The sequence below is a fragment of the Artibeus jamaicensis genome, unplaced genomic scaffold (assembly GCF_021234435.1).
Source record: "Artibeus jamaicensis isolate MK-2021 breed Jamaican fruit bat unplaced genomic scaffold, CSHL_Jam_final scaffold_916, whole genome shotgun sequence".
In the NCBI taxonomy this organism is placed as follows: domain Eukaryota; kingdom Metazoa; phylum Chordata; class Mammalia; order Chiroptera; family Phyllostomidae; genus Artibeus; species Artibeus jamaicensis.
Genome location: NW_026522059.1, coordinates 39,389,479 through 39,411,503, shown reverse-complemented (window position 1 = coordinate 39,411,503; position 22,025 = coordinate 39,389,479). Strand labels below are relative to the sequence as shown.

Here is a 22,025-nt window from a genome sequence, read left to right as displayed (position 1 = left end):
GGGTGATTGGCAGCAACGCCTCGGGACCGCCAAGCTGGAAGCCGGGGTGGCTGACGAAGACGCCTCGCGGCCTCGCGGCTGAGGTAACTGGGGCTGGGTACTCGGGAAGGTGGTTGGCGTGGGGTCGAGAAGGCGCCCCTGGGCTTGGCGGCAGTGGGAAGCCCTAGTAACAGGGCAGGAGTTGAAGGGACCGGTTCGTATTTGCGGGGAGGCTGGCGGGCTTTGTGGGCTGGTTGGGTGGCTGCGCCGCGGCTGAAGGGAGGCGGCGAGGTTCTCGGGCGAGCCGGGACGGTTGAGGTCGGCCCTGGTGGGGTCGGAGTTCTGGTGGAGGGGAGCGAAGTTAGCAGAGTTGCCGTGAAGGCTGGGGCTCTCCCAGCCACCCAAGTACCCGGTATCTGCCCTCTCCCCCTCCCTCCTTCCGAGTCCGCCGTTCGCGCTCCCACGTCAGGCGGCGGTTCCCTCGGGTGTTGAGCGCTTTCCCGGGACTGGGCGAACGGGACTCCGAGGCTGCACCTCCCGGCCGGCCCTCGGGCATTCGGGGAGGAGGAGCAGCCTGCTGGTCCGCCTGGTAGCTTTGCAGCCTCGCCTGGCTTGTGTTGCTGGTTCACTTTTTCGCCTCCCAGAACTTCCCAAAATATCTTTCTGACCAGGACCAAATTTTCATTAAACCCCAAAGAAATGATCGACCTTTGGACATGTAAAAGCATGTTTTATTATGGAAATTTTAAGACCTGCGGAGGCGGTGAGAGGCTGGTGTAAAGAACTCAGTACCCGTCACTCAGTTTCATCAGTTACCAATTCGTGGCCGGGCTTGCTCCTGCTCCCGGGTTAATTTGAAGAACAGCCTAGCCATATCATTTCATTCTACGTTTTTCTGCGGCTTTGCCGTGACCAGCCATCATGCTCCCCCCCCCCCCCAGTTGTTTGCTTTTTAGAGGGGTTTTGAAAAATAAGGCACACGTGGAGGTTTCTACATCGCTGACCTAGTTTATGCTGCAAGAAAGTGGGCAGTTCTCCCACCGGGCAGTTTACCTATCCTCTGCTCAGGTTTTCAAAATCACTGAAAACAAAGGTACCCAATAATTCAGTATTGGAGGTAGCGTTACTGGTTTTGAGCAGCAATAATAGTACTGGTAATTTCTGTTTACGGAGCTCCTAATATGTTTGAAGCACTTTGTTTCCACCTGTTCATTTAATTTTTTTCAGCAGTTGTGTGATATCCCATTTTACAGTTGAGGGAAAAGAGGCATAGAGGAGTTGAGCAATTTCCTTAAGGTCACAGTGATAAAAAGGGTGGAGGGGCACACCTGGGATCTAGGATGCTAACCCTAGTTCACTGCAAAATCCTTGCTCTTTTAACCATAATTGAATGTCTTAAGAATTGTGGAGTAAATGTAAGTTTGGAAAATTATTTCTACTGAGCTACAGATCCATAATGGGGGAAACGCTGGAAGTTTACATATACAATGGCCATATAGGTATTTTGTTTCTTTGAAACTGTAAGCAGTTAATACAATGTAATTTAAGCTTATGAGCAATGTGTATAATTGTAGTTCAATAAGTACAAAATATTATTTTTTTATAGTATATACCAGTTCAAGGGGTAAAAAAATATACATCAGTGAATAGTCTGTATCTCCTTGGGACTTAGCTATTTATCTATATTGGCTATTTATCCTGAATACTTTCATCTGTATCCCTCATTTTTCCAATCTCCTGCTAAGACAGAATCTTCACCCAAACAGTATTAGGAGAGTAAGGAACTAGAGACAGCTGGGCTTATTGAGCGGACGGTAGGGAAGACCGCTTGGAGTTTAGAATTCCTACTGTAGGGGAATAATTGAGAAGTCTAGAAGGTTAGGAACTTGAACAAAGAAACAATGTGGTCACAGCCATCTCCCCTGAGACATGACAAGATTAGTGAGTTGACCTGATGAATATAAAAAAAATAACTGGATAACTAGTGAATTTATGGATATAAGTAATGGAATGAACACACCCTGAACCCAAAAGCAGAACCCAAGACCCCTCAGTCAACGGGGGCCACGCTCCAACCAATTGAGCCCCATCAGCCAGAGCTGTAGATTCTTCCAGTTTTGCCACGGTAACATTTGTGGGGCATTTCTTTTTGACCAGAGCCCATTCCCTCAATGTCTACAATATCACCTTTGTATATATGTGGCCAGTTTGTATATATGTGGCCAGAGAATCAACTCCCATATTTTCTAAAAGGCCTAGAGTGGGTGCGTCTCTCTCCTCTTGATCTTTGTGTTAGTCTTTTGCATAGGAGGATGGGTAGAAAGAAGCCTATTGGACTTTATTGAATGTGCCTGTGAAGGTGTGTGTGTATCTATCTATATATTTATTTTTACAAAAATGAGATTATAGGCCCTGGCCTGGTAGCTCATTTGGTTAGAGAGTCATCCCCTTACACCAAGGTTGTGGCTTTGATCCCTGGTCAGGTCACATACAAGAATCAACCAGTGGCCCTGGCTGGTGTGGCTCAGTGGATTGAGTGCTGCTGGCCTGTGAACCAAAGGGTCACTCATTTGATTCCCAGTCGGGCACATGCCTGGGTTGTGGGCCAGGTCCCCAGTAGGGGGCATTCAAAAGGCAACCACACACTGATGTTTCTCCCCTCTTTCCTCCTTCCCTTCCCCTCTCTCTCAAAATAAATAGCCCTGGCTGGTGTAGCTCAGTGGATTGAGAGCGGGCCTGCAAACTAAGGGATTGCAGTTTGATTCCCAGTCAGGGCACATGCCTGGATTGCAGGCCAGTTCCCAGTAGGGGACACAAGAGAGGCAACCGTACATTAATATTTCTCTCCCTCTCTCCTTCCCCTCTCCTCTAAAGATAAATGAATAAAAATTTAAATAAATAAATAAATAAATAAAATCTTTTTTAAAAATCAACTCATAATGTCAGAAATTGAGAAATATTAATTTCCCAAAGTTAATTTTTGCTAATTTTATTATTGTACAAAGTTTGAATAATTTTTATACCTCTACTTTTTAAATTTCATTTACTTACTTTAAAAAATGTTATTGGTGTTCGAAAATTGTACAAGTAGCCCTGACCAGAGTGGCTCAGTTGGTTGGGCATCATCACACAGAGTGAAGGTCACCAGTTCAATTCCTAGTCAGGGTGCATGCCTGGGTTGTGGATTTGGTCCCTGGTCTGGGTGCACATGAGAGAACTGATAGAGATATTTCTCTATCTTTTTCCCTTTGCCTCTAAAAATAAATAACATTTTAAAAAATAATAAAAATTGCATAAGTAGTATGTTGTTACGTTAAAAACAAAATACAGAAAATGTTCTTCAGTTTAGTTTCATATCAAAGACACATCTTGAGTGAATTTTCATCAAATTTTAATTAGCTTCATTTCTTAGACTAATTAAACAGATTTTTGTTGACAGATGTAGTATAGGTCGTAAGATATATTCATCTGTGGACTGAAAAAATGACATGTGTCAGATTCTGTGCTAGGTGGCGGGAAAATGTATCAGTGTACTTGATTTTGCATGAACAGTATAGAATATCAATTCTAAGTTATTACCAGTAAATTTTACCCATAGGTTGACTACTGTATTATTGTTTTGTATCTCCAATAGTATGGTAAAGTGTTCTTACTTCTAAAGTCTCAAGTAGACTGATGTGAAGTGTAGCAGTGGCCATTAGAATTGCATTTCAAGTTTAATTTCCAAAAAGTAACGTAGGGTGTTGACATGGGGTTGATAACTTTCCATTGTGACCGACCAGTAAGGACATTTAAAAAAAAATCAAGTAACATCCATCTACTAAAAGAAAATATCCTAAAAGAAAAGGCATTTTACTCCAAAAAGTAAGGAAATGTTCTCAAAATAAACTATAGTAACTTTAAATTGAATAAATTTTTGTTTTTTACTTCATGGTCCTTATTTTTCTTTTTCATTGTAGACTGTCACCAAAATGAAGACTGTCATTTGGTATACCAGTGTGGTGTTATCTAATCTCATACTGTTCTGAGAACAGGAAACTATTCTAATAATTAAGCCAACTGAATAACTAAGAATGTTCTATTAATCTCGGATTCCCATATAGGTGGTACTCCTCCTCACTCATTATGAAGATAATTAAATGGCCATTTCCTCAAAAAGTTCCCAAATACCTCCTGAAAATAAACCCCCAAATAGTGTTGTAGCTTTTAAAGTTTTTGACACTTTAAATTTAATGACAACATTATTACCGCTTAACAGGGTTATTGTGGAATTATACTGATTTAAATTATTACAACTACCTCAAAAACATACATTGCATTAGTTGTAAGTAGTATTGCAATAGTTTTCCCTTATCCTTGGGGGTTATATTCCAAGATTTTCCTGAGGGTGCCAGGAACCACTGATAGTACTGAACCCTACATGTACTTTTTCCCCCTCAACATACATACCTATGGTAAAGTTTAATTTCTAAATTAAGCACAGTAAAAGGCTAACAAGATCTAATAATAAACTAGAACAATTATAACAGTATACTGTAATAGAAGTTATATGAAGGTAGTCTCTTAACATATTGTATTATAACTACTCTCTTTCTTGTGTTGTGAGATAATGTAGTACCTGCATAATGAAATGAAGTAAGGTGAATGACGAAGGCATTGTGGTGTAGCATTAGGCTACTACTAAGCTTACTTGGACACAAGCACTGTAATATGGCAATTGGGTGGGTTAGTGTATACAGCATGAGTTAACACTAAACAAAGGGATGATTTGAGACTGTAATGGGTTGGAATGTATCAATGCAAGATTTTGTCACACTACTTAGAAGGACTAATGAATTGTTCATTTCTGGAACTTTCCATTTAATAATTTTTGACCATAGTTTACTGTGGGTAAAAAATTGTAGAAAGCAAAACCACGGATAGGGGAGGGCTCTGTATTTTATATTATCTTTGATTTGATTGCTCTAAACTTGAATTGTTCTAATGCTACAGTAGTACATATTTTCAGGGTATTTGTGGAGTGAAGAGAAAGTCTGTTTTCGAAGTTGATCAATTTCTCACTTAGTATTGGTTTTCTTTTCTGCCCTGCCAACCACTCCTCCCCACAAAAAATAATTCACTATTTCTTATAGTATATGCTAGAGTGGACTAAATTATAAGCCTAGGCCATTATAAAATTTCTAGAAGTTAAATTATACATATATAGTCTTACAAAAATCTAGGAAACAAAATGCAGCCTAGTTGTTAACCATCTTTTTTTTAAACCTTTTTTATTTTGAAGTAAAACACACAAAGTATATAAAAGAAAAATACACAAACAGATGTACAGCACAATAACATCACAAAGCAAACATCTTTTTAATGACATCCAAAGTTAAGAAATAGTTGTTTGCCTTGGCCAGGTACTTCAGTTGGTTAGAGCATTGATGCCAAGATGGTGGGTTTGATTCCTGGTCAGGGCACATATAAGAAACAACTGATGAATGCATAAATAAGTGGAATAACAAATCAATGTTTCTCTCTTTTTTCACTCTCTCTAAAATCAAATTTAAAAAATTTTTTTAAAGGAATAGTTCTTCACATCACAAAATTATTTCATGCTTTCTTCCATCTGTTACCCATGCCCATCCAAAGGTAATCACCACTGTAAGAACTTCTTTTTAAAAATTTTAATTTTAAATATTTTTCAATTATAGATTATATTCAGTATTATTTTAGTTTCAGGTATACAGCGTATTGGTTAGACAGCATATTGGTGTACAGCATATTTGGTTACAAAGTGTTCCCCTGATATTTTTAGTAACTACCTGGCACCATACATATAGTGGTTAGAATATTATTGACTGTATTTGTATTTCCTATGCTATACTTTACATCCCCATGGCTATTTTTTTAAATTATTTATTTATTTTTATTGATTATGCCATTACAGTTGTTTTATTCCCCCCTTCATTCCCCTCCAACCTACCCCCCCATCCCCACCATTACCCCCCTTTAGTTTATGACCATGTGTCTCAAGTTCTTTAGATTCTGTATTTCCCATACTATTCTTGCCCCCCCCATCTATTTTTTATCTACTGTTTATGCTACTTATTTTCTGTACCTTCTCCCCCCTTCTCCTCCTCCCACTCCCCTGTTGCTAACCCTCCTTGAGATCTTCATTTCTATGTTTCCACTCCTGATCTAGCTGTCCTTTTAGTTTGCTTTTGTTTTAGGTGTGGTTGTTAATAACTGTGATTTTGCTGTCCTTTCACTGTTCATGTTTCTTTAACTTCTTTTTCTTAGATAAGTCCCTTTAACATTTCATGTAATAAGGGCTTGGTGATGATGAACTCCTTGAATTTGATCTTATCTGAGAAGCACTTTATCTGCCCTTCCATTCTAAATGAAAGCTTTGCTGGATAGAGCAATCTTGGCTGTAGGTCTTTAGATTTCATGACTTGGAATACTTCTTTCCAGCCCCTCCTTGCCTGTAAGGTCTCTTTTGAGAAATCCACTGACTTTCTGATGGGAACTCCTTTGTAGGTGACTGTCCCCTTAGCTCTTGCTGCTTCTAGGTTTCTCTCCTTCATTTTAATCTTGGCTAGTGTAATGATGATGTGCCTTGGTGTGTTCCTTCTTGGGTCCAACTTCTTTGGGACTCTCTGAGCTTCCTGGATTTCCCGGAAGTCTATTTCCTTTGCCAGATTGGGGAAACTCTCCTTCATTATTTGTTCAAATAAGTTTTCCACTTGTGGTTGTTCCTTTCCCCCTTCTGGTACCCTATAATTCGGATGTTGGAATGTTTAAAGATGTCCTGGAGGTTCCTAAGCCTCTCCTCATTTTTTAAAATTCTTGCTTCTTCACTCTTTTCTGTTTGGCCATTATTTGCTTTCTTCTGGTCCACTCCATTGATTTGAGTCCCAGTTTCCTTTTCATTGCTATTGATTTCCTGTGTAATTCCATTCATTTCAATTAGTTTCGCCTTCATATGTATATCTAATTTGTGGCTATAATCAACCAGTTCTGTGAGGATCCTGATCACCAGTGTTTTAAACTGTGCATCTGAGAGTTTTGCTATTTCTTCATCACTTAGATTTATAGGCTCTGGGGCTTTGAGATCTTCTTGAGCCATTTTTGTTCTGTTCATGCCCATTAAGTACAAGGAGGGGACCCTTGGACTCCCAGGTCGCTGGGTTGTGACTTGTATGTGGGGGCGTGGTCAGAGCAGGGAAATGGCGGCCCCCTCTACTGTTTATTGCCGCTGGGTGAGGAGCAGAGCCTCAGGTTGTTCATCAGGGCAGGGCCACTTAGGTCACTGGGTTATGACGCTGTATGTGGAGGCGGGGTCAGAGTGGGGAAATGGCGGCGCCCTCTGCAGCCACTCACCACTGGGGCCTGCTGGGTCCCGTTCAATCGCCCACTCCCTCGTTTGTCTATCTACGCATGGATGTGAGACCACAGTCAACCTGCAGCCCTGCTCCCTTGCTGTTTCCCCGCGCTTGCTGAGTTGCCCACCAGGTCCAACCCTGCGCCTGGATTCCACGAGCCTGAGTCCGTCTGATGGAGTTTTCCTGTGCAACCTCGCTCCTCTAGCTGTTGGTTTCGCCCCTCTTACCGGTCAGGCTGAAGAATTTGTTGTTATCAGACTTCCGAAAAGTTCAATTTTCTGTGTTCTGGCTGTGTTTTCTGTTGCTCATATTTAGTTGTCTCTGAACTTGGTTGTGTGAGGAAGCACAGCGTCTCCACCTATGCCTCCATCTTGGCGGAAGTTCTCCCCATGACTATTTTGTAATTACTAATTTTTACGTCTCGCCAAGCCCGTCCTCCCCTGACAACCATCAGTCTGTTCTCTATATGTTTATTTCTCTTTTGTTTGTTTATATTGTTGCTTAGATTTCACATATAATTGAAATCATATGTATTTGTCTTCCTCTGACTAATTTCAGTTAGCGCAATACCCTCCTCTATGTCTATCAATGCTGTGGCAAATGGTAAGATTTCATTCTGTTTTATGGCTGAATAATACTCCATTGTATATATGTACCACACCTTTTTTGTCTACTTGTCTATTGATGAGCAGGCACATGGGTAGCTTCCATAGTGTGGCTGTTGTAAATAATGCTGCAATGAACATAGGAATGCATATATTCTTTTTAATTAGTTTCAGGTTTCTTTGGATATACTGCATTTTGCTGGGTATAATATGCACTTTTTCCCCAAAATTTTTGAGGGAAAAATAAAGATGCACATTATACATGGGTAGTACTAATTTCATATCTATCTAAATGTTTTTAATTTTTTTAAATTAAATGTGTTTAATTTTTTTATTTATGCTTATGTGTTAAAGGAGTAACTCTAGAAAACAATAACAGTATCTGTCTGCAAAATAATACCCTGGAATATGATAGTTTTGTTTCTAAATATCAAACAATCAATCAAAAAACTGAATTGAATTAAAAAACTAAAACAAGAGATTTTTTTTCCTGGAAGTTTGGGCCAAAAACATGGGTGTGCTGTATACATGGCAAAATACGGTATTTCCAGAAGTGGAATCACTGAGTCATAGACAGTTCCATTTTTAATTTTTTTGAGGTAACTCCATATTGCTCTTCAGTGGTTGCACCAGTCTGCATTCCCACCAACATGCACAAGCATTCCTTGTCCACGTCCTTGCCAACACTCGTTTGTTGATTTATTGATAGCCATTCTGATAGATGTGAGATGATATCTTATTTTAGTTTTAATTTGCATTTCTCTGATGATTAGTAAGGTTGAGCATCTTTTCATATCTATTGGCTATCTGTATGTCCTCTTTGGAAAAGTATCTATTCAGGTCCTTTGCCAATTTTTTAATATTTTTTTGTTGTTGAGTTGAAAGAATGAGCTGTATATAAATTTTTATATTAACCCCTTATCAGGTAGATATATTATTGGCAAATATGTTTTCCCATTCAAAGAATTGTCTTTTCATTTTGTTGATGGTTTCTTTTGCTGTGCAAAATCATTTTAGTCTGATATAGGCCCATTTGTCTATTTTTTCTTCTTTTTTCCCTTGCATGACAAGATGGATAAGAAAAAATATTAATAAGAAATGTCCAAGTCTTGGCTGGTGTGGCTTAGTGGATTGAGTGCTGGTCTGCAAGCCAAAGGGTCTCTGGTTTGATTCTCAGTTGGGGTGTGTACCTTGGTTGAGGGCCAGGTTCCCATTGGCGTGCCATGCAAGAGGCAACCACACATTGATGTTTCTCTCTCTTCCCCCCTTCCCCTCTCTCTAAAAATAAGTAAATAAAATTTTAAAAAAGAAAGAAAGAAATGTCCAAGTTTTCCCCTAGGAATTTTATGGTCTCAAGTCTAACATTTAAGTCTCGTAGCAGTTTATGTATATGGTATAAGAAGGTGGTCTATTTGCAGTTTTCTGCATGCTTCTTTTTCCTACACCATTTATTTAATTTTCTAATTTTGTAGGGAAAATGGTCCAATTTTCCCTACACCATTTATTAAATAGACCATCTTTACCCCATTGTATATTCTTGCCTCCTTTGTCAAATATTAATTGACCATATAGGCATGGATTTATTTCCGACCTATCTATATTCTGTTCCATTGATCTCTATGTCTGTTTTTATGCTAGTACCATGCTCTTTTGATTACTATGACATTGTAGTGTAGTTTGATATCAGATAGTATGATACCTCCAACTTTGCTGTGGCTATTTGGGGGTCTTTTGTGGATCCATATAAATTTAGGGGTTATTTGTTTTAGCTTTGTGAGATATGCCAATAGTATTTGATAGGAATTGTGTTGACTCTGTAGATTGCTTTGGGTAGAATGGACAATAATAATTCTTTGTATCCATGTGCATGATACATGCTTTCATTTATTTGTATCTTTAATTTCTTTCCTCTGACTCATACTTTTCCTCAGAGTCTTATACTTTTCTTATACCTTTTGGGTTAAATTTATTTCTGGGTATTTTTATTTATTTATTTTTAGAGAGGGGACAGGAGGGAGAAAGAGAGGGAAAGAAACATCAATGTGTGTTTGCCTCTTGCACACCCCTTACTGGGGACCTGGCCTGCAACTCAGGCATGTGCCCTGACTGGAAATTGAGCCGGTAATTCTTTTTTTTCTTTTTTTTTAATTATTTTTTTATTGATTATGCCATTACAGTTGTTCTATTCCCCCGTTCATTCCCCTCCACCCTGCACACCCCCTCCTCCACCATTTCCCCCCTTTAGTTTATGACTACATGTCTCAAGTTCTTCAGCTTCTATATTTCCCCTATTCCTACCCTCCCCCCTATCTATTTTCTACCTACCGTCTATGCTACATATTTTCTGTATCTTCTCCCCACTTATCCTCCTCCCACTCCTGTTGCTAACCCTACATGTGATCTTCATTTCTATGGTTTCACTCCTGATCTAGCTGTCCTCCTGGTTTGCTTTGTTTTAGGTGTGGTTGTTAATAACTGAGTTTGCTGTCCTTTCACTGTTCATCTTTTTTATCTTCTTCTTCTTAGGTAGGTCCCTTTAACATTTCATATAGTAAGGGCTTGGTGATGATGAACTCCTTGAATTTGATCTTATCTGAGAAGCACTTTATCTGCCCTTCCATTCTAAATGAAAGCTTTGCTGGATAGAGCAATCTTGGATGTAGGTCTTTGGATTTCATGACTTGGAATACTTCTTTCCAGCCCCTTCTTGCCTGTAAGGTCTCTTTTGAGAAATCCACTGACTTTCTGATGGGAACTCCTTTGTAGGTGACTGTCCCCTTATTTCTTGCTGCTTCTAGGATTCTCTTCTTCATTTTAATCTTGGCTAATGTAATGATGGTGTGCCTTGGTGTGTTCCTTCTTGGGTCCAACTTCTTTGGGACTCTCTGAGCTTCCTGGATTTTCTGGTAGTCTATTTCCTTTGCCACATTGGGGAAATTCTCCTTTATTACTTGTTCAGATAAATTTTCCACTGGTGGCTGTTCCTCTTCCCCTTCTGGTACCCCAATAATTCGGATGTTGGAGCATTTAAAGATGTCCTGGAGGTTCCTTAGCCTGTCCTCCTTTTTTTGAATTCTTATTTCTTCATCCTTTTGTGTTTGGTCATTTTTTTCTTTCTTCTGGTCTACTCCATTGATTTGAGTCCCAGTTTCCTTTCCATCACTATTGGTTTCCTGTGCATTTCCCTTCATTTCAATTAGTTTAGCCTTCATTTGTTCCTCTAATTTGTGACTAAAATCAACCAGTTCTGTGAGGATCCTGATCACCAGTGTTTTGAACTGTGCATCTGAAAGTTTGGCTATTTCTTTGTTGCTTAGAGTTATGGGCTCTGGGGCTTTGAGTCCTTCTTGAGGCATGTTTTGCTCTGTTCGCACCTGTTAGGTATGAGGAGTGGAGCCTTAGTTGTTCACCTGGGTGGGGCCACCCAGGTCGCTGGGTTGTGATACTGTATGTGGGGGTGGGGTCAAAGGGGGCAGTGACAGTCCCCTCCGCTGCTTCCCGCCCCTCCGCTGCTTCCCGCCGCTGGGGCCTGCGCGGTCTGTCTCACTGCTTGCTCCTTTGCTGGTTTATCTGTGTGAATGTGTGACCGTGGTCAGCCTGCCGCCTTGCACCCTCAGTGGGTCCGCTCCTTGCTACTCCACACCTGGGATCCACCCACGGCTGCCTGGTGCCTGTGTCACGTGCCTGGGTCAGTCCAGTGGATCTTTCCTGCCTGACCCCACTCCGCTGCTGGCTCCGCCCCTCATACCAGTCTGGCTGAAAGGTTCATTGTTGTCAGACTAGCGTATAGTTCAATGTTCTGTGTTTTGGTTGTGTATTTTGTTACTATAACTTTGTTGTCTTTAAACTTGGTTGTGCGAGAAGGCACAGTGTTTCCACCTATGCCTCCATTTTGGCGGAAGTCCTAAGCCAGTAATGCTTTGGTTCTCAGGCTCACACTCAATACATTGAGCCACACCAGCCAGGGTATTCCTGGGTATTTCTTAGTGCAATTGTAAATGGCTCAGTTCCCTTTCTGATAGTTCATTATTGTTGTATAAAAATGCAACTGATTTCTGGATATTTATTTTGTATCCTGCTTCTTTACCGAATTCATTTTTCAGTTCCAGAAGTTGTTTGGTGGAATCTTTTTTTTTTAAAGATGTTATTTATTTATTTTTTAGAAAGAGAAGAAGGAAAGGAGAAAGAGAGGGAGAAAAACATCGGTGTGTGGTTGCATCTTGCACGCCCCCCACTGGGGACCTGGCCTATAACCCAGGCATGTGCCCTGACTGAGAATCGAACCAGTGATTCTTTGGTTCACAGGCCAGCAGCACTCAATCCACTGAGCCACACCAGCCAGGGCTAGTGGAATCTTTAGTGTTCATTATATACAGCATTGTCTCATCTAGAAATAAGGATAGTGTTACTTTTTCCTTTCCAGTTAGGATACCTTTATTTCTTTTCTGATTGTTGTGGCTAGGATTTTCAGTAGTATGATGAATAAGAGTGGTGAAAGCAGACATCCCTGTCTGTGCCCTTACTTAAGAAAAATGCTTTTACTTTTTTCCATTGAGTATGATGTTGGCTGTGGGTTTTTCATATATGGTCTTTATTATTTTGAGATATGTTCTGTCTATTCCCACATTGCTGAAAGTTTATTATTATAAATGGGTGCTAGATTTTGTCAAATGCTTTTTCTGCATCTATTGATATGATCATATGACTTTTAGCCTTCATTTTGTTTATATGGTGTATCACATTAATTGATTTGTGAATATTGTACCAATCTTGCATCCCAGGAACAAATCCTATTGATCATGGTGTATGATCTTTTATATATTGCTGAATTTAGTTTGCAAATATTGTGTTGGGGATTTTAGCATCTATGTTCATCAGTGATATTGCCCTGTAATTTTCTTTTTTTTGTAGTGTCTTTATCTGGTTTTGGAATTAGGATAATGTTGGCCTAGTAAAATGAACTTGGGAGTCTTCCTTTCTCTTGAATTTTTTGGAATAGTTTGAGGAAGAGAGGCGTTAGTTCTTGTAATGCTTGGTAAAATTCACCTGTGATGCCATCTGGTCCAGGGCTTTTGTTTGTTGGGAGTTTTTTAGACTACTGCTGTGATTTTATTAGTGATTTTTCTCTTCAGATTTTTCTGATTTTTCTTGATTCACTCTGAGATGTTAGGTTTCTAGGAGTTTCCCCATTTTGTCCAGTTTGTTCAATTTCTTGGCATACAGTTGTTCATAATATTTTCTTAAAATCCTTTTTATTTATGTGGTGTCAGTTCTTCTTTTTTATTTCTGATATTTATTTAGGTCCTCTCCTTTTTTTTGGTAAGTCTGGTTAAAAGTTTATTAATCTTGTTCATCTTTTTAAAGAACTAGCTTTTAGTTTCATTAATCTTTTATATATATATATATATATGTTTTTTAAGGTTCTATTTTCTTTCTCCTGATTCTTATTATTTCCTTCTGCTCACTTTGGCCTTTTCTTGTTGTTCTTTTTCTAATTCTTTTAGATGTAGGGTTAGATTGTTTATTTGAGGTTTTTCTAGCTTCTTCTGGTAGGCCTGTAATGCTATGAATTTCCTTAGGACAGCTTTCACTGTGTCCCAAAGATTTTAGGTTTTGTGTTTTCATTTGTCTCAAGGTATCTTTTGGTTTCTTCCTTAATCTCATTGCTAACCTAGTCATAGTTTTAGTTAACAGGTTATTTACCCTTCATGGTTTATGTGTTTCCTAGTTTTTTTTTTTCTTGTAATTGATTTCTATTTGATACCATTATGTCAGAGGAGATGCTTGATATGATTTCAGTCTTGTTAAATTTCTTGAGACTTGTTTGTGTTTTGGCATGTTGTCTCAACTAGAATATGTTCCATGTGCACTTGAAAAGACTGTATTCTGCATTGTGGTAAAATTCTCTGAAAATATCAATCAAATCCATCTGATGTGTGTCATTTAAGGCTGCTGTTTCCTTGTTGATTTTCTGTTTGGAAGATCTATCCATTAATGTCAAAGGGCTGCTAAAATCCACTACAGTGACTGCATTACTATAGCTCTCTCCCTTTATGTCCGTTACAATTTGCTTTGTATATTGAGGTGTTCCTGTGTTGGCTGCATGCATGTTTACGAGGGTTAAATCCTTTTGTTGGATTGCTTCTGTTACCATTATGTAGTATTCTTCTTGATCTCCTATTGTAGTCTTTGTTTTAAAATCTGCTTTTTCTCATATAAGTGTTGCAACCCCAGCTTTTTTTCATTTCTATATGCATAAAACATCTTTTTTAATCCCTTTAGTATTAGTTTGTGTGTGTCTTTCATATAGAGGTGGTTCTCTTGTAGACAGCCTACATATGGGTCTTGTTTTCTTTTTTCCTTTGCCCAAGGATATGATTATTGATGAGAGAGAGAGACATTAATTGGTTGCCTCCCGTATGTGCCGGACTAGGGATCAAACTTGCAACCTAGCTATGTGCTTTGACCAAGAATTGAACCTACAACCTTTTCATGGACAGGATGATGTTCTAACCAACTGACCTACCCAGCCAGGGCTATGGGTCTTATTTTCTTGTACTATTCAGCTACCCTATATCTTTTTTTTTTTTTAAAGATTTTATTTATTTATTTGGGAGGGGAGAGGGGATCAATGTATGCTTTTTGTCTGTGGGAAGGTGCAAACCAACAGAAGCTGACTGGGAACCCTTTTTAAAGATTTTATTAGAGGAGAAGAGAGGGAGAAACAAAGGGAGAGAAACAGTGATTGGAACACCCGCAACCAGGAACCTGGCCAGCAACGCAGTAGTGCCCTAACTGGGAATTGAACCTTCTGTTTTCAGGCTGGCCCTAAATCCACTGAGCCACTGCAGCCAGGGCTAAGCCATTTGCATTTAAAGTGATTATTGATAGGAATGTATTCATTGACATTTTACTTTTTATAACCATGTCCTTTGCGTCCCCCCACCACCCCTTAAAGAAGACCCTTTAACATTTCTTGTTATACTGGCTTGGTGTTAATGAACTCCTTTAGCCTTTTCTTTTCTGAGAAGCTCTTTCTTCTCTTTCAACTTTAAATGATAGCTTTGCTGGGTAAAGTAGTCTTGGTTGTAGGTCCTTGATTTTCATCACTTTAAGTATTTCATGCCAATCCCTTCTGGTCTGAAATGTTTGTTGAGAGTCCATCAGCTGACAGTCTAATGAGAGAAAGTAATTGTCTTTTTCTTACTGCTTTTAAGATTCTTTGTTGTTAACTTTTGCCATTTTAATTATAATATATCTTGGTGGGGGGCCTCTTTAGGCTCATCATTTTTAACACTCTGTGCTCTTCTTGAACTTGTGTATCTTTTTTTCCCACCAGATTAGAGAAGTTTTCAGCCATATTTCTTCAGAGAGGCTCTCAGTACTTTGCTCTCTCTCTTCTTCTGTATCTCTATGATGTGGCTGTTACGTTTGATGTTGTCCCTACAGTCTGTTAAACTATGCTCATTTTCACTTTTTTTTTCTTTTTGTGCTCTCATTGGGTATTTTCAACTACTTTACCTCCCAAATTCCTGATCCAGTCTTCAGCTTCATCTAACCTATTTCTTTCTAGTGTAGTCTTCATTTCAGATATTGTATTCTTCGTTTCTGACTGGTTCTTTTTTTTTTTTGGTCTCTGTGTCTTTTGTGCTTACTATCTTTTGTTTAAGTTCTCATTGAGTTTATCCATCCCTCCTAAGTTCCTTAAGCATCCTTATAATTATTATTTTGAATTTTATATCTGCTAGATCGCTTGCCTCTGTTTTATTTCTTCCAGTAATTTCTCCTATTCTTTTATTTGGGGCATGTATCTTTGTCTCCTCATTTTGGCTGCCTATGTTTGTTTTTGTGTGTTAGGTAGATCTGTTATGTCTCCCAGTCCTGGTAAGGGTGGCCGTGTGTAGCTGTTGTCTTTTAGGACTCAGTGACGAAGTCTCTTGATCACCTAAGCTGGGTGCTCCAGAACTGTGCCTCGTGTGAGCCTTCCTGTTGTGGTTGAGTATGATCCCTGCTGTCCTGCCCATGCTTCCAGTCAGCCCTCAGGCTAGATTACTATGAGGATCGACCTCAACCACAATTTACGAGGTACTGTGTGGGTGCTGGTCACACAAAGTGGGATTTGCCTCAGCAGGGTCTGGTGCCTGCTAAGATTTCCCTTTCAATTTGCTGCTTGTGGGGCTTAGTTGAATTTTGCTCTGATGTTGTCCTAAGCTTTCTACTGGGTATATTGGTCCTGGGGCCTCCTGGGAGGGACTCCAGTGTAGGTCAATTTTAGATGCTGCCTATGACTGGCCCTGTGCAACCTATTTGTAACTACACAGTGATCCACGGTTTGTGGCTTCCTCTGGTGGGCCTGGGTATGTGTGGGAAAGGTCAAGCTGTGCATCAAGGCTGGTTTACATGAGCGGTAAACCTGGAGGCAAGTCAGCAAAAGGCCCAAGGCACCCTGAGATCCACTTCCATTTGCCTCTGCCTGTCAGCTACCTGTTAGGCTCAGTCACTGAAAGAGCTTTTTGGTGGTATGTGAGTTTTGTAGGGTAGATTCTCAGTGAGTCACCAGATAGGGGCGAGTGGTATTCAGCAGACTGATACAGATTTAAACTTGATGCCAGTGTTGGGTCTGAGTCCATTCATCAAAAGTCACAGGTGTACCAGAGTGAGTAGACACCTGCCTAGTTCCCACAGACCGTTGTGGTAGAGTGGGATCTCCGGGAGTCATCAGGGTGCAGTCAGCAGTTTATTAGGCCCAAACAGACTAAGATTTGGCCATGTGGAAAGAAGGCTCTATACCAGTTGAGTATGTGAGGAAAAAATATCCCTTGTCCTAGAGCCATGCAACTCAGTTTGTACAGGATTCTGCTCAGACCTGGAGTGCCTAAGCTCTCAGCAATGCAGGTCCACTGGGAGACAGGAGGGTGGGGCTAGAGGATCCTGCATAATGAAGTGGTGCTGTTCAAGGTTGCAGAAGGAGGGGAGTCTGGCTCCAGACAACTCAATCACTGGCACCCCCATAGTCTGCACAGATCTCTACACTCCAGACTCAAACAGCCACTCCTCTGCAGAGCAAGAATGGTGGGCGGAGCATTTTGCAGGGTAGGGTGGTGGGACTATTGTATTCCCTTAGGCTGATGCCATATGGAGGGTAGTGCTCCATTTAAAAAAAGATTGCATCTGTGATGTGGGAGAGGTACCCAGCCCCAGAATTCTGGCAGCTCTCTCTTCATCTTTCTCTGTGGAGCCACACAACCCCATCTCTCCTTATACAACTCTGTTCCACTCTGAGCCATACTCCCTCCACTGGAGCTCAGGGAGAGTGGCTATGAATATTTTGTGTGCTGGGTATCTGGGTATTTTAAGAGGGTATCTGGGTTTCTAGCTGACTCCCATCTCTCCCTAGTGGACAGGACAGAATCCCATCCTGAATGATTTTTCACAGCTAGATGTTTTGTGGGCTCCTCTTCCTGGCTCTGGTGCTTCACCTGGGGAGCCTGGTGTGGGATTTAGACACCTCACTCCTCAGGGGAACCTTTGCAGCTGACATATACCTAGGGATTCTCAGCTGCTACAGGTGGGTGCTGGGCCAGTTTTTTTTTTCTTTTTCTTTCTTTTTTTTTTTGCATCTCCACCCTTTCTTCCATTCTCAGTGTGGCTTCTTAGTGGTAAGATTTCAGTGCAGCTAGTCTTCAGTTGATTACTTGGGTCAATTTTTCAATCTTTTAGTTCCGATTTCAGTTTGGTGGGAGGAGGTGAGTGTAACTCCTACCTACTCCATTGCCATCTTGTTTTGCCTTTTATGCTTTCCTTAATGCCTGTAGGATCTGTAGTGATTGACCTTTTTCATTCCTGGTACTGGTAGTATGTGCCTTCTCTTTTTATTAGATGAAGTCCATTAGAGATCAGTCCTTTTTATTAGTCTTTTCCAAGAACCAACTTTTGGCCTGTTTATACTTTCTCGTCTTGGTAGTTCTTGGATGCTTTCAAATAGATGAATTTGTCTAGCTAGTTCATTTGTCCTCAGTGAGAGGAAGGTTTGTTTGAAATTACCTAGATCACCTATAAGTAAGTGGAAGCAAAATTCTTATGTATTTTCTTGTAGTTGAAATAGTGTAAAAAAAGGTTTAGGCACCTTTCATTTAATATTCAAATATTACTTGAGCAACTGTTATATACCATATACTGTACTAAGTGCTGGGATCACTGTGATGAATGAGAGTTTTTGTTTTTAAGGTGATTAAAATGCAATAGAGGAGGTAAGCAGTTTAGGTACTTTGTTTTTTTGTTCTTTATTTTTTGACAGAGTATTTAAAATATTTTAATGCTCTTGGAAAGTATACCTAGCATACATTTAAAAAGGTTATCTGTACATTTGAATCCATTAAAAAATAATTTATGGAAGGAAGCTTTTTGCACTCTACAATCTGATTATATAACTATAATAATTATTGACATTATTCCTTTTTTAACCATGAAGGTGAGAACTATGTTGTGCAACTCTCTTCATTTATTGAGCCCAAGAGATCACTCACATTAAGAGGGTTTGAAAACCTGATACATTTAATGTACTATGTAGGGGAAAACATGCTGGATGGCCCTGATCCTGATTGATCAGGAAAAACCTCTTGGAGGGGGTGATAGCTAAGCTGAGACCAAGGCTTTGTAGGGGCTAGCCTGGTGTAGGTACAGTGGGGAGGTAGAATACTAGATAAAAGTCCAGACAACATGTTGAATTTCTAAAATTATTTGTATGACTGGATCAAAAAATAGAGCGTGAAAGATGTGGAAAATAGGAAAGAACAGAGAGACCAGATCATAGAAGACCTACTTCAATATTGGGAATGAATAGAAAATGGAGAGTGAAATTAAGGTATGGGCAGGGAGCAGTAGTTAATATTTTTTTTTATAATAGCGCAGTATTAGGATATCAGTAAGGGCAATGGAATCTGATATATTTAGAGGGGAAAACAACTTGACTCAGTGTAGAAAATTAAGGAGAAAGAAGGAATAACTGACAATGTGGATGCCATTTTCTGAGGTGGGGAACACATTTGAGCAAAAGATTTAGGAGGAACATTAAAGAGTTCCATTTTTTATTTCTTTTAAGTATCGATGGTAGAAACCAGAGATGGCATATGATTCAAGTTAACAAGAGAGAGGAAAAAAGAGAATTTATATAACAGTTCACAGGTGGCAAACACAAGTCTCACGGGCCGATTCCAGCCCTCCACCTTGTTTTATCTGGCAGGGCACCTTGTTTCTACCCAGGTGGCCGTGCTGAGCTCTTGCTTAACTGTTAAGGAATAGTTACATTTATACAGTCCTGAAATTACATTCAGCCCTTTGAAGGCAACTGCGAGGCTAATGTGTCCCATGGTGAAAATGAGTTTGACACCCCTGTTAGAGGGTGAAGCCCATGTATTGAGATCTGTGAGGTGAGGGGGTGTATCCTAAGCACTTTAGTGGAAGGAGGGACAATAGAAAATGGGGGTCAGAAAAGATGCAGATGAGTGTATATGGCAGGTGGAGTGGTTAGGATGTTGAGGGATTTCCTCTCAGATGACTTCTTTTATTTGGAGTAGTATGCTTGGTTGTTTGCTGAGAAATGGTGGAAGGAGGGGTTGGAGATATTCGGGTAGGACAGAGATTTTGCAGCAGTGAGGGCACAGTTGAAATTGGGGGTAGTACATTTGTGGCAACATCAAAGTCAGTAATTTTCCTGTAGTGCAATTGGAGGAAATGTAGGCTGCTGGATTCATCAGGTTAAGACTTTCAGATTAAATAAGACAGTAGAACAAGGAATTGAAAATATTGGCAAGCAGTTGTTCAAGCACTGTATTTTTTGGATTATAAAGACCCACTCAGCGACCCCCCAAATTTGGGAGGAATAATGGTTGTTAATGCTGCTGTTGAGTTCTGTTTACATTTACATTGGTGAAATATGTTATTTATATTATTAAATATTTTATCACATTTTTTGCTTCAGAAATTTTTTTTCTATTTTCTTCCTCTAAAACCTAGGTGAGTCTTATGGTCCAAGAAATACGGTAATTTTTGGCTGTATGGGATAGAAGAAAGTAAAGGTAGGAAGGGATTGATTAGGTTCATGAAAATTACAGGGGAGAGAAGGCTGAAGGTCTCAATATATGATCAAGGAGTGGATCAGAAGAGTGTCTGAGTGAAAGCTAGAAGGTGAAATATTTTTCTTAACTTCTGGATTGGGTTTTAAGTGAAAATAAAACATGCTTCGTAGCATTGGCTAAAGCAGTACAAACCATATAAAGAAATTTCTGAAACTTGCATAACTTGCTATGTGTTTTTTTAAAACTTAAAGCGTAACTTACATTAAGAAAAATATGTAAGGTACATTTTTTAAGTTTTCAAAGAGTAAACACACTCAAGTGTTTATCTCAAAAACTAGAACATTGCAGGCGCCCTCAGAAATCCCTCAGGCTTTAGTTTTGCCTGTGTTAGATCTTTATATGAATGGACTTTTACAATACTCTACTGAGTACATACCATCTCTGAAAGTATTGAAATCACCTAGCACACTGGCAAGTACTTTCAAAGAAGGGTTTTTTGTTGTTATTTTTTTAATGAAGGTATAATACAGCAAGATTCACATAGTTTGGCAAACACTCCTTTGATGAACAATCATGTAACTACCACCACATTCAAGATATATTAATAGTTCCAATTTCTCAAAACTTTCCTTGTGTTTGTAGTTAGCCCTTTCCTGCACTGCAACCCCTGGCAAATACTGATCTGTTTTTGTGCCCTTTAGTTTTACCTTTGAGGAATGGTTTTTATTGTATTGTATTGTATTGTATTGTATTGTATTGTATTGTATTGTATTGTATTATTTTAATCTTCTCTATTATTTAAAGATTTTATTTATTTATTTTTAGAGGGAGGGGAAGAGAGGGAGAGAAACAGTGTGTGGTTGCCTCTGGAGCAACCCCCATCAGGAATCTGGTCCACAACCCAGGCATGTGTGCTGATCAGGAATCAAACTGGCGACCCTTTGTTTCTCAGGCTAGCACTCAATGCACTAAGCCACACCAGCCAGGGCAGGAACCACTTTAAAAAATATATATTTTAAAATTATAGTTGATACACAGTATTATAATAGGTTTGGGTGTACAACATAGTAATTGCACATATGTAGACTTTATGAAGTGATTACCACATTAAGTCTTGTAACCATCTGTCACTATACATAGTTATTACAATATTATTGACTATATTACCCATGTTATACTCTGCATTTCTGTGACTAATTTTATAACTGTTTGTACTTAGTCCTCTCTATCTTTTTCATCAACCTTTCCACTGACCTCCACTCTGGCAACCGAAATGTTTGTTTGCTGTATTTATGAGTTTTGTTTTGCTTTGTTCATGTATTTTTTACTTTACATATAAATGAAATAATGGTATTTGTCTTTTTCTCTGATCTCATTTTTTCATGGCTGAGTAATATTTCATTGCATGTATCCTCTTTATTCATTACTCTATTGATGGACACCTAGGTTGCATCAATATATTGGCCACTGTAAATAATGCTGCAGTGAACATAAGAGGCTTTATATCTTTTGTAGTGTTTTCAGTTTCTTCAAATAGATACCGAGAAGTGGGGTTGCTGGGACAAATGATAGTTCTGATTTTAACTTTTTGAGGAAGCTTCATACTGTTTTTCCATAGAGGCTATACCAGTTTATGTTGCACCAGGGTTTTTGTTTCAACATTCCTTGCCAACACTTATTCTTTGTTGTCTTCTTGATAATAGTCATTCTGTCAGGTGTGAGATGTAAATCTCAGTATTATCTCATGTGATAATGTGGTTTTGATTTGCATTTCCTTGATGATTATTGATATTGAGCATCTTCTCATGTTTGTTGGCCATCTCTATGTCCTCCTCTTTGGAGGAATGTGTGTGTTAAGGTCCTTTGCCTATTTACTAATTGAATTATTTTTTGTTCTTTTTTTAATGCTATGCTATATGAGTTTTTAGTGTATTTTGGACACTAACCTGTTATGGGATATATCATTTGCAAATGTGTTCTCCCATTCGGTAGGT

General features: G+C 39.4%; 1 protein-coding gene across 1 annotated transcript in view; it reads left to right on the top strand.

The window, feature by feature from the left end:
- Positions 1-22,025, top strand: part of MTFR1 (mitochondrial fission regulator 1) — a 79,748-nt gene continuing 57,723 nt past the window's right edge. The window contains exon 1 of the mRNA XM_037148952.2: positions 1-83. The gene's annotated coding sequence lies outside the window, so the exon portion shown is untranslated. The remainder of the gene's footprint in view (positions 84-22,025) is intronic.